Below are 12,474 nucleotides of genomic sequence, written 5' to 3'. Positions count from 1 at the left end.
CATGAGACTATTCTTTCTCATGTGAAGCCAATCTCTTCTCGCATGAAGATTCACCAACCCAATGTTTCTTTGCATGCATTAGTGGGAGTTCTCGCATGGAAGATACTCATTTCTCATGTGAAAAGTGTGGGAATTTGGGCGAACTTCGCTTAGGTTTTTGTCATCTTTCACGTGAGATAGTCTTTCTTTGCATGAGGACTTGAGTTCTCGCATGAAGATTCATAATCTCATGCAAAGAAGTCAATTCTTGTGTGAGGAAACACATCTTTGCATGAAAATTTGTGACAGAATGTTAATAAAAAATTGCATTTTTTATGTTTTAGCTTTGATTTTTTGTTGATTTTGTCATCGTTTGACTTTCTAAGTGAGTACTGACTATTTGCACATTGTTGTTGTTCGTGTGTGTAGGAGGAATTTGGTGATGTCAAATACTAGATTGGGGCTCACTTCTCTATGTCAAATACTAACAGTGTTGGTGAATCATGGCTTGTTGACTGCCTCGATTGAGTGTTTCTACTCATAGATAAACAACTTCCACTTGCCATAGGGAGAGATGATGATCACTCCTGAGGACATCTACAGGATTCTACAAATCCCCTTCCATGGGTTGATAGTGGCCTATGACACAGGGCCCCGAGCAAGTACAAAGTCCTTGTGTGCCATTTTCCTAAGGCAGCTAGTGATTGGATGAACCATCACCTGGGATGAGCTTGTTCATACATATGGGTCAACACGTAGATTGGCTTCAGTTTTGGCCTTCTTTATCAGTTGCTTCCTAGTACCAAATAGAGGACTGCATAGATTCGAGTGCGGATGGATTATTATGCTTCAGAGGATTCTTGATGCTCTAAAGAGATTTGGGTGGGGCCAATGCATGCTCACCCACATGTTCTATGAGATGCACAAGATAGTATACCATGAGTGGAATAATATGGCTACTGGTGTATACATTCTTTAGATCTAGGCATGGGAGCACCTGTCAGTTACACTACACATTTTTTAGGATGCTTGGGAGCCCATAGAGCCATATATTTGCAAATGCAGGGGGTAGATTACCTAGGTAGGCCTGGGTAAGATGGATCATTGGAGGAAGCATCTAAATGAAATGGTCTCTGTCGTATGGCAGCCCTAGCAAGAGACAAAAGATTGGGATCATACTCCTAGGGAGCTGGGGTGGATGTTCTGCTCGCACCCGCTGATGGGTAGGACCACATAGATCATTGAGCGGTTTGCCATAACATGGGTTTGTAGGTAGTATGGGAGATAGCAAGATATCTCCCAAGAGTATTGTGCTTATGCATGGGTAGCCTGAGACCTAACGCGAGGATGGTCAGCGAGATTAGAAGCTGGGAGATCCATGATTGATGTATGCAACCTAGTTGTGACACAGTGGGACTACCTTCTAGAGGTAGCAGATGCAGGGGTGATGCTAGCATATTAGGTGTATCTTATTAGTCACCCCTTCCCATGGTTCACAGATCCCCTGGGGGGAGCAGCATTAGCTCCCTAGTAGGCACCAATATAGCAGCAGCAACTACCATAGCAATAGTAGCCATAGGGTCCACTACCACAGGTGTGATAGAGGATTGGATAGGTGCAGATCCCCACATGGTAGATGGGGTTAGACCCAGGGGTAGGAGGTAGTGGTAGAGAGGAGAGGTGGCAACAGAGGTCGAGGGTGGAGGAGCAGGCACCCACAGAGTAGGCACCTGAGATGCTCAATGAGGAGATGTAGGAGCATCCTAGTACAGGATCTCAGGATGTGATGCGGCAACAAAGAGCAGATCTGCCAGGCCTCTTGGTAGATCAGAGAGCTATAGATTTAGGTAGTAGTTAGGGATGCATGGATCTCTAAGTGATATTAGGAGATTTAGAGGTTACAAGATTGAGTGCAAGCTATCAAGTAGAGGGCAAAGGAGCTCTAGGATGAGGTCCGATTATAGATGGCCTGAGCGGCCTATTACTTTGCACCATACTCGATAGTTGTGCTCGATGAGGCTCAATAGGTGCCTCGTTTCTCTCAATATGCTTGAGATTCTAGGGGTGCATGTCCTCCTGCCAAACCAAATATGCCACCTCCTCCTCCTCCTCCTCTTGGAGGTGATGGTGCAGGACACGGCTAGCTACATGATACTCTAAGCATCAATTTTGATTCTGGCTATGTATTGATTGGTGTACTAGCACCATTTTGTATCATTTTTTATTGATAGCACTTGAGTAGCACCCATTTTTTTACCGACACACATTTTTTAAGATATATATGTATATATATATATGTATATATATATGTATATATATATGTATATATATATATATGTATATATATATATATGTATATGTATATGTATATATATATATATGTATATATATATATATGTATATGTATATGTATATATATATATGTATATATATATGTATATATATATGTATATATATATGTATATATATATATATATGTATATGTATATATATATATATATATATATGTATATATATATATATATATATATATATATATATATATATATATATATATATGAGAGATTTTGAGTTGAGTAGCAATGTGTTCATGTCATTGTCATTGTCTATCTTTTCCTTTCATGTACATGAGATGTTTTATGCTTGTGGTTATGAGATGCAAATGTGATGTTGATGTATGGATTTATGTTTGATGTGATGTGAGTGGATTATGTAATGGAAATGACATGAGTATATGGATGTAATGCATATGGAAATAAAATGACATCTCATGAAGTGTTGTGCATTTTTGCTTGACAGTGACAGGGATCCTCTCGAAGAGTGCATGAATATGAACCAAAGAACCAAATGCTTGTGCAGTCGTGGAGAATCCTAATACATTTGAAGAGATCCATAATCCTTCATCATGAAGGATGGAAATAGAGTTGTAATTGAATCATGTGCTTATGCAAGTGAAGTATGCAATACAAAACTATGTTAAATGCAACCCTAGGTCTAGTTACCAAGCCTTAACAATTTATCATCACTGAGCATAGAACAAAATCCTATATATCCTACAATTCTCACTGACTTTGTAATCATGAAAATATGAATAGGACATATTGTTATAAATTTTTTGAGATTAAATGTAAGCATTCAAGGCACAAAAAGCCAGAATGACCAGAACATTTGTCCATTTTATTGTAGCAAGTTAACATAAGCATCAAAACATAAATGATAGGATGACCAAAATGTTGCTTGCATGGCAAACACACCAAACACACAAGAGATCTATCTTATGCTAAGTACTCAATAATTATTCTATATGTAATGACCCTTGCATTTGTAACTTGAGATAGAAATGTTCTAGGTATACTCACAGTGATTCATACATTCACTTAATAGGACAAGCACAAATATGTATTGTAGTATGAAGAGTTCACTCCAACAAACAAGGAGAAGAACCAATGTTATTGACATATTTGTATAAAAGGAGTTGAGGTACACCTAGCCATCCAATACAAGATGGAGGCTCTCATAGTGGACACCCCTCTTATAGGAATATGTCAACTAATTGGAACTAAATCATAGACAAAAAGAAAAGAAAAGAGCATGCCCCTACTCATTACTTCTCTAGTTAGAAATGACATCATCAAGTTGCTCGAGGGGACATGATAAAGTGAAAACAAAAAAAACAAAGAAAATGCTCAGCATATCCAAACAAGATTTCATTTTGAGTTCAATGTTTTTCATGGCATTGATGTCAAGTGTCAGTGTCCATAACATGTTCAAAAGAAATCTTTTCAGTTAGGGTGACAATAGTAGGCAGACGCAGTCAGAATGACTAGTGATTGAGGTCAAGGAGGAATCTTTTAGGTGAAGAACCAAAGAGAACCGAGTGACAGTAGACAGACATAGTCAAAGCAACTGGTGATTGATGCAAGAGAGATCTTTCAAAAAGGAATCTCAAAACATGACCCAAGCAACAGTAGGTAGACACAGCTAAAACAACTAGTGACTGTTGTGAAAGAGATTCAGTGAGGCAAATCTTGACAAAGAGTAACACTGGAAATAGTAGGCAGATACAGCTAGAATGACTAGTGACCATCGTAAAAGAGATTCTATGAGGAGAATCTCAAAAAGAGTGCCACTGGTGATAGTAGATAGATGTAGCCAGAATGATTGGTGACCATTACAAAAGAAATTCTATGAGGAGAATCTTGAAAAGAGTGACACTGGTGATAGTAGGCAGGCATAGCTAGAATGACTAGTGACTGTCGAGAAAGAGATTCTATGAGGAGAATCTCAAAAAGAGTGTCACTGGCGATAGTAGGTAGACATAGCTAGAATTATTTGTGACCATCGCAAAAGAGATTCTATGAAGAGAATCTTGAAAAGATTGACACTAGTGATAGTAGGCAGACATAGCCAAAATGACTAGTGACTATCATGAAAGAGATTCTATAACACTGAAGGGGAACACCCCCAACTTGTGAGAAGACTCAGTCCATGGATATATGAGTAGAAAGTGGGAAAAGTAGTAAAGCAACTATACAAATAATTGGAAGATGCATTGCAAGATGGAGCATTGGGAACAAGAGGCACCTATTTACCAAGTTTTCACCTTCTTGGCAAAATTTTCTTTTTCTTTTTTCTTTGTATTTTTCTCTATTTTGATTTTTTTGTGTTTTTTGGATTTTTCAAAAAAAAATTTATTGTTACCAAGGTACCTATTGCTAGGTTTTCACCAAGGTGACAATTTTTTTCAAGACTTTTTCTGATTTTTACAATTTTTTCAAGACATATAGATATTTACAAAGAGCTACTAGGATCAGATCAACTGTAAAACTGCTTCAGGTGGAGACTGTTGACAAGTTCTTTGAGAAATTCTCCCTTGGCTATGAAAAGCTGGTAAGCACCCAATCCATATACTACAGTAATGATGTAAGGAACAAGCCAATTTGGTTCAAACTTCCCTTTTTTGACTTCTTGTTGTTGATTCTTGGAGTTCTCTCTCAGGAAAAGATCACCCAATTAGAAGTCATGTGGCTTAACTTTCTGATTGTAGCTTCTAGACATTCATTGCTAATAAGCTCACAAATGATCACATGCCACTTGTCAATGTTCATCTAGTAACACTAGCTCTTGAAGCTGAGCTATCTTGTAATCTTCATCAGTAATAAGGCCTTTCATAGAGATTCTCAAGGTAGGAATCTTGACCTCTATTGGAAGCATTGCATCCGCTCCATACACCAAAGCAAAAGGTGTCATACCCATTGGAGTCCTACTGCTTGTCCAATATGCCCACAAGGCTAGATTAATGCAATGAAAGATTTTGAGGATCACCTTATTGGATGCCTTAGCCTAGCCATTACCCTGGGGATAATAGATGGAAGACTAATGTTGTGTGATTTTGAATTTCTTGCATAATTCCTTGAGGTCTTTGTTTTTGAACTGTCCTCCATTGTCCGTAATGATTGAGGATGGTACACCATACTTGTAGATGATGTAGTTTTTGATAAAAAGAGGTATAATTTTTCCATTGGCAACTGCAAGAGGTACTACCTCTACCCACTTTGTCAAGTAGTCTATAGCTATGATAATGAACTTATGTCCATTAGAAGAGGTTGGATGAATTTGACCCACCAAGTCAAAGGCCTATTGTTGAAATGGCCATGTTGTAGTAGAGGGAATCAGCTCTCTAGCTGGAGCGTGGATCAGATTCCCATGAAGTTGACACTGCTTGTAGGACCTAGCATACTTGATATCTTCTTACTCTATTTTAGGCCAATAGTAACCACACTAATACAATTGTCATCAATGTGCGATGACTAAGTGTCGCAATTATGATTGCAATGTGTGGCCACTGTGATAGTAATAGACGTTGTTTTTTTCTAGTCACAAATTATGATGTCTATCCTCTGCCGTCGCAATTACAATGCCTATTCATCGCTATAAAACCACTTTATTATGGCATGAACCCTATCGCAATGCTTGCAGAATATGTCACAATTGCGACGTTCTCCACAAGCATTGCAACGAGGTAGCGACGGCATCTGGTGACAAGGTCACTGTGGTGGTGACCCCGACGTCCGTCACAATTCTTTCCCTAGACGTCACAATTGCAACTTCAACAGAAAATTGCGGTGGGGTTGGCAACGGCATCACTGTGGCGGTGATGCCGACATCCGTCACAATGCTTACCATGGACGTCGCAATTGCGACGGCTACTACAAGCATTGTGACAGTTTCGCTATGGCGGCAATGCCAACTGCCATCGTTGCCACAACGACCCCGTCGCAAGCATATTCAGCCTACTGCTTCAGCCACAAACATATTTGCAAGTTTGACAAGTAGAAATATATCTCCATTTCTCACATTTATTTGATGAATTTTGGAAGTATAAGGAAATATTGGCTACACAGATCTAACATTGAATCATTGAAAAAGTTTGAAGTAATGCATCTTTTCATGATATTTTGACTTCATTATCAACTTTCTGTAGTGTTTTCCATGTTTTCTGAATGGTTGCCAGCAATGTGATTTTCCCTCTATTTTATAGGTTTTGCCCCAACATCAGAATATTTTCTAGCTTTACTTAAACCAAGTCTGCCAGGAACTTCTCTTTGTTTCTTTAGCTTAGTACCATTTCCACTAGAAAGCTGCCCATTTACAAGAGGCATCGGAGTATCACAAAATTTAGCAATGTTACACCCATTCTGAACCACACCAGCTATAATTTTAGATGTCTTGGTTTGCTGCACAGAAACACAACCATTTATTTTGTTTGACATACCCTTTTCATGGGATTTTTGTGGATACTTAGAAGCAACTAAACATGCAAAACTTTTCACAACTGGATACTCTTTTCCAGAAGGCATTTTTGTAGAGTGTTTCTACTTAAGAAAAATGTCAGCCTTCTTAAGTTGTAACTTCATGCATTTCTTCCTTTCATTGGATCAGTTTTTCCTCAAAACATGCATTGCTCTTAGAAGAAAATGCCCCCTGAAAGACAATGCTTGTAAAAACTGAGGACATGGAAGATGCTTCATAAGCTTCAATCTGTTTCTACTAATGAGGTAGTGGTTGTCCTCATGGTTTTCTTGGTACTTTTGGCTGGAAATACATTTAGTTTCTTGACTATATTTTTGCAACCTATGTGGATGCATAGCTTTTAGACATGACCCATTCATTTCCCTTCCCTTACAGAGAAAAGTACCATTTTTGCCTCCCTGCCAAAAGGAACATATAAAGATTCATTAGGACTAAAAGCAATTTTCTCAAAAAGAAACATATACACTGCAGCATTAATACATAAAACAAGCACCTGAAATAAGGAACCATCTTCCAGGGATAGGAGCTTAGCAACCTCACTCTCATTATCTATAGAATTGTGGACCACACTACCATTCTCTAGATGCTCATCAGCTACAAGTTTACCATTTGAATCATTTTTTGGAAGTTTAGTAGCATGATGCAGAGTAATAATACCTATCAAACCATTTGTAGAATGTTTGACATTCTCATGATCTGTTACCATTAATTTTTGAATAAGCTTCAGAATTTCTACCAATATAGTTCTCATTATCATTTCTCACATCACAGTTTCGAGAATGTCTAACAACCATATCATTAAAATTACCCACAGAATCAGTTCCCTTTATTTCAGATTCTTGCTTCTTAACATTATTACTAGACCCATTTGATGTGCATCCATTACTTATGGTATGACTTGACTAGAAGATATTATTTGTTTGAATACCATTGGTTCTTGGAGGCACCATCTGTAATGTAGCATCATGATCTGCTAATGATCTAGATTTACTGCATGACTGGCTAGAACTTGTGTTCTTTTCTAGACTTTCTGAAATGAAATTGACATTTGACAAATTTTCTACCTGTTGGGGTATCTTTTTTACACCTGCAACACTAAAAGAGATTGTTGTCACTTGGAAAGAATGCATGTTTTTTGTCACTTGGGGGGCATATGAATCTTGTAAGTGGTTTTCCTTTGGATGTCCAATGTTCAATGATACCCTCTTCTTTAGTTTAGAGCCATTATATTGAGATTCAAACCCACCTGTTGTTTGAATGCTAGTTTTCTTATCTCGTATATAGAATAGCATGTAAGCTTTCTGAGAAAGCACACTTTTCTCACTGACTGAATAGACCTAGAGTACAAAATGTCATAAGAATAACTTCAATCAATTTAAGCAACTTTAGTATAACTAGTGTTACCATATAAAGAAAAGGTTCTACATAAAATTGTAGTTCTTTTGTGTATTCTGTTATACATAAATTATAATGAGCTTGCTCCAAAAAATTAAACATGTCTTAACAACTGTAGCAAATGTATACCCGATTATCATCTAAAGCATGCTAGATGCCTATGGATGAACGAATAAAGCAGAAATTCATCTTGACATCCATTTGGTGAATGCACCATCCAAATTTAGTAAATGTTAAAGGATCAAGCATTTCTGAGGTTATATAACTTCAATTATTTGAACTAAGTGAGGATATTATTTTAATAGAGGCAATCTTGTTTTCTCTCAAAAAAAATATGGATATGGACAATAGGCGACTGCCTCAAAGGCCAAGGATGAGACAAACACTATAGTCCAAGAATTATTCACCTAAATCATAGTCTGATCAGGAAAATCTTAGTCTGTAATGATAAGGGCTAATAATATTCACCTAGGGGACCTTTTGTCTCCTTTCCATTGTAAAACAATTGCAACTTGAGAAAGTTTAAAAATGAAGGTTTGACTCAATTTGTACAAAACCACTATACCCAAAAAAATATATATACTGAAAAGCCTTATACAACAATATCTTAGATTATTTGTAGGGTAAAGTGGCAAGGACTGATATTGTTATGATAGGTCTTTTCAAGTTTTAATCCACAACTACAACAATTTTGGTCATATATGTGCTATTTAAGATTTTAACAAGACTTTATGCTAAAGCTTATAAATGATGGCTCTTTCTATGAAGAGTTTGGTCACATATTGGCTTTACAAATCTCATGTTGGCCCCGTAAGTGCCCTAGAAGCAACTTTTCTGACTTAAAATAACATCAAAAAAATGCCTCAGCAAATTATATGACTACATACAAGCGTATGTAATGAGAAATTTTCTTCTTATGAACCACTACTTGTGAAACATGGGTCAAGAGTTGAATCCTATTAGCAATATCACAATATAAGGTCAATTTGTACAAACAAATCTTGAGAATATTTTTGATGTTCAATATGGTTCAATGAAGTTTAAACATGGGTCATGAGATATGAACTTTAGTTAACCACTAACCACTGCTCATTGAAATATGGATCACTATAAGTTGAATCCAGATAAACAAGCACAAACTGATATAGTACAGAGCACCAAATATTTGAGTAATCTATACAAATCATAAGATTGTAAGAATTCAGATATCTTAATTAAATGCAGAGATAGCATAATTTGACACACTGTAGAAAAAAAACACTTGAAACTGAATTCAAGTTGAGAATAAGAACAAGTAAACATGAGAAGGTAACCATTAAAAGTGAGGTGCTAAAGATACATCATGGAAATTGGCACTTCTTATTGAAAACTCAGCAAACATGTAATTTATGTCATTCACAAAAGAAGTCATATAGTCTATTAGTTAAAATTTCAATACAAAATTACAAATCATACCAAGGATGTTTTCCACGTCCTCCACAAAGCCCATGTTAAGCATTTCATCAGCCTCATCAAGGACACGAAATTTCAATGATTTTAAGTTTAGACTGCCTCTCTCAATACGATCCTGTGTAAAGAAATTGAAACATTTTTTTTACCAATGAACTATTGCATATCAAGAAAGTAGTTAATAAAAGCTACTCACTTACCTTGATATGACCTGGTGTTCCAACACCAACATCTACACCTCTGCATAGTACATTCTCCTGTGGACCATATGGAGCACCTCCATACACATAGCATGTATTAATGCCAACAGATCCACCATAAAACTCAAAATCCACATGAACCTGCATATCAAAAGTCATCATACAAAGTTCCCTGATTTGTTGATGTAGAGAAGTTGCCAAAGAAAGAACATATTTTCAAAATACTAACATAATCAGATAGTTTATCGGTCAATGCTAACATAATACCTATTTTGCAAGCTCTCAAGTTGGAACCAAAACAATCACACTAGGTAGCTTTCCATAGGATTTAAATACAGAACACATTTGATAATTGATAACTTAATGACAATTGTCAAATGTCAATAAAAAAGCAAATTGATTTGTACACGTGCAATATTCACAAAGAAAAGAATAACTTGCAAAGAAAAATTGAACAATATATAAATGGGAAAATTGATTCTCTTTTGGACAAAGGTATGCTGCTATAATAGGAGTACAAGGCCACAAAGGACATAGAGTATAGTTCATCAAAATAGTGGACTTTGAAACTCTAAAACAATGAAGAATAGCTCATCACTTTTACAACTCTAAAACAATGAAGAATAACTGATCATTATGGTAATAAGACATCAAAGTCACAACTCATAATAGAGAGAGCACAATTATGACTGTCAGTGACATTATGCAAAAGATATAGTGACCATGGAACCATCAACAAATAGTGGCATTGAATATCAATCTAAAATACATATGCAGTCATGTGCTATAGAAAAAATAATCTAACCATCGACACTAACAACATAGCAGAGATAATGTCTAAAAATAATGGTCATGGCAAGCAAGTAGGCATGTTGTTTTACAAAGGCAAAGGGGTACGAATATGTTGTGATAAACCCAAACCAATGTTACTTGAGTCACAGTGATCAATCTAAATATAAGTTTGAGAAATATATTAAGGAAATACTATAGCAGTACACTTATGAAATACAATGAAGTCATTGATGCATCAGTGATAAAGGGAGTGGTCCCCAAGAATAAGAAACTGGTGATTAAAGAAAACACATAGTTATCAATAATTATAAGAGTCTATAAGTCTCAAATAAGTGAGTTAAAATCCAATTCACAATGATAAAAATTTATACTTGACATGAAAGGACATGTCTATAAAACTGTTATTTAGTCATAAATTTATTAGAGATTCATAATATAGAATACCCAAAATGGATTCACTCCAGATGCATTCTTCACAAAGTTAATAAGATCAAAAGAGAAAATATTGTCTCTTAATAATATGATATTTCCACTGACATTCAATGTCTTCAAATTTCAAACTCAACATTTATCATTTGTAGTGTCAGTTTATTTTCAGCATGAATAAGACATTGAGACTAATATAAACTGAACTCAAGCAAGAATCAAATCCAAAGGGATTGTGATGACCTGGAACAAAATACTCTTCACCGTATTCCAGAAAATAGTGTTCTAAAACAATTTAGGGTGCACCTCTGAGAGCAGGACCTAGATTCATATCTCTATTACTGAATTCAAGAGACCAATTAATAGTATTTGAAAACTTGATTAGCTATAAAAAGTTCTTGTTTTCTGGAGACACTTGAAAGATTTTCACCATTCTCCCCATAACCTCCAATTGCATAAACAAGACCATCCAACACTACATAAGAAAATTCATAGTGTGCCACATTCATTTATGTTAGTTTGCTCTGTCCAACACACAGTCCAGTACCAAGGGCTTATCAATCTGGCATTTCCTTATTCCAGAATGGAGTTAAAGCCTAAAGATATCTGAAATCCAATCATCTCACAACCTTAAAACTATCTTATCTAATAAATTTTAATGCCATAAAACATAACTATTTATCTAATTTTAGTTACATTCAATTCACCATAATACCCTACAATAAATAAATTCCACACATAGGCTGATATGCAGTGAAAAAAGAGAAGTCGAGGGGGATAGAGAACTCCAATATTCAAGTCATTTACTACCCAATTAATTAGGATTATCTCCTGCTTCAGATGATCATCACCTAATTCCTTCAGTCTGGGCCTCTCCTAACAAGGCTTTTGTCACCTCATAAAGATAAATTAGATCAAGCTATCAATTCGATTGTTGCTTCTTATATGTGAAACCTAGCTTTTCACTCAATCAGCCTACAAATGAGGAAAATAGTATGCACCAAGACAATTATATTAGAAAAATAAGGAGGAAGAAATCTACCTAGAAGTCACTCTCTCCTCCTGAAACTCGTCCAAAAATTGAACAAATGCCTCAAGTGTCAGATAGCCAACCTATTGGGGGAAACTAAAGCTTTCAGGGTGAAACCAATCATGTTTGTTGAAAAACATGTCCCCACTTCACAAATAGTAAGGACACAATTTCTACTCAATATAAATATCATAGAAAATACTATTATATGCTTACTAGGTTTTATGAGCAATAGAAAATCCTCATTTCTACTAAGCATGCCCAAGTGACTGGTGCAAGAGCACCTTTATGAGGGGCCTCCCCTTCTTTGTTTTTCTATGTGTTGTGAATGTCAATAGCAATAGCATTCCTCCTTGTGATGATTGACTCAAGTTTTGGTTGTGACTAGGC

This window comes from Cupressus sempervirens, chromosome 4 (assembly GCF_028749045.1).
Source record: "Cupressus sempervirens isolate cs-2001-9-10 chromosome 4, ASM2874904v1, whole genome shotgun sequence".
NCBI lineage: Eukaryota > Viridiplantae > Streptophyta > Pinopsida > Cupressales > Cupressaceae > Cupressus > Cupressus sempervirens.
Note: the sequence above shows the minus strand (reverse complement) of the source record.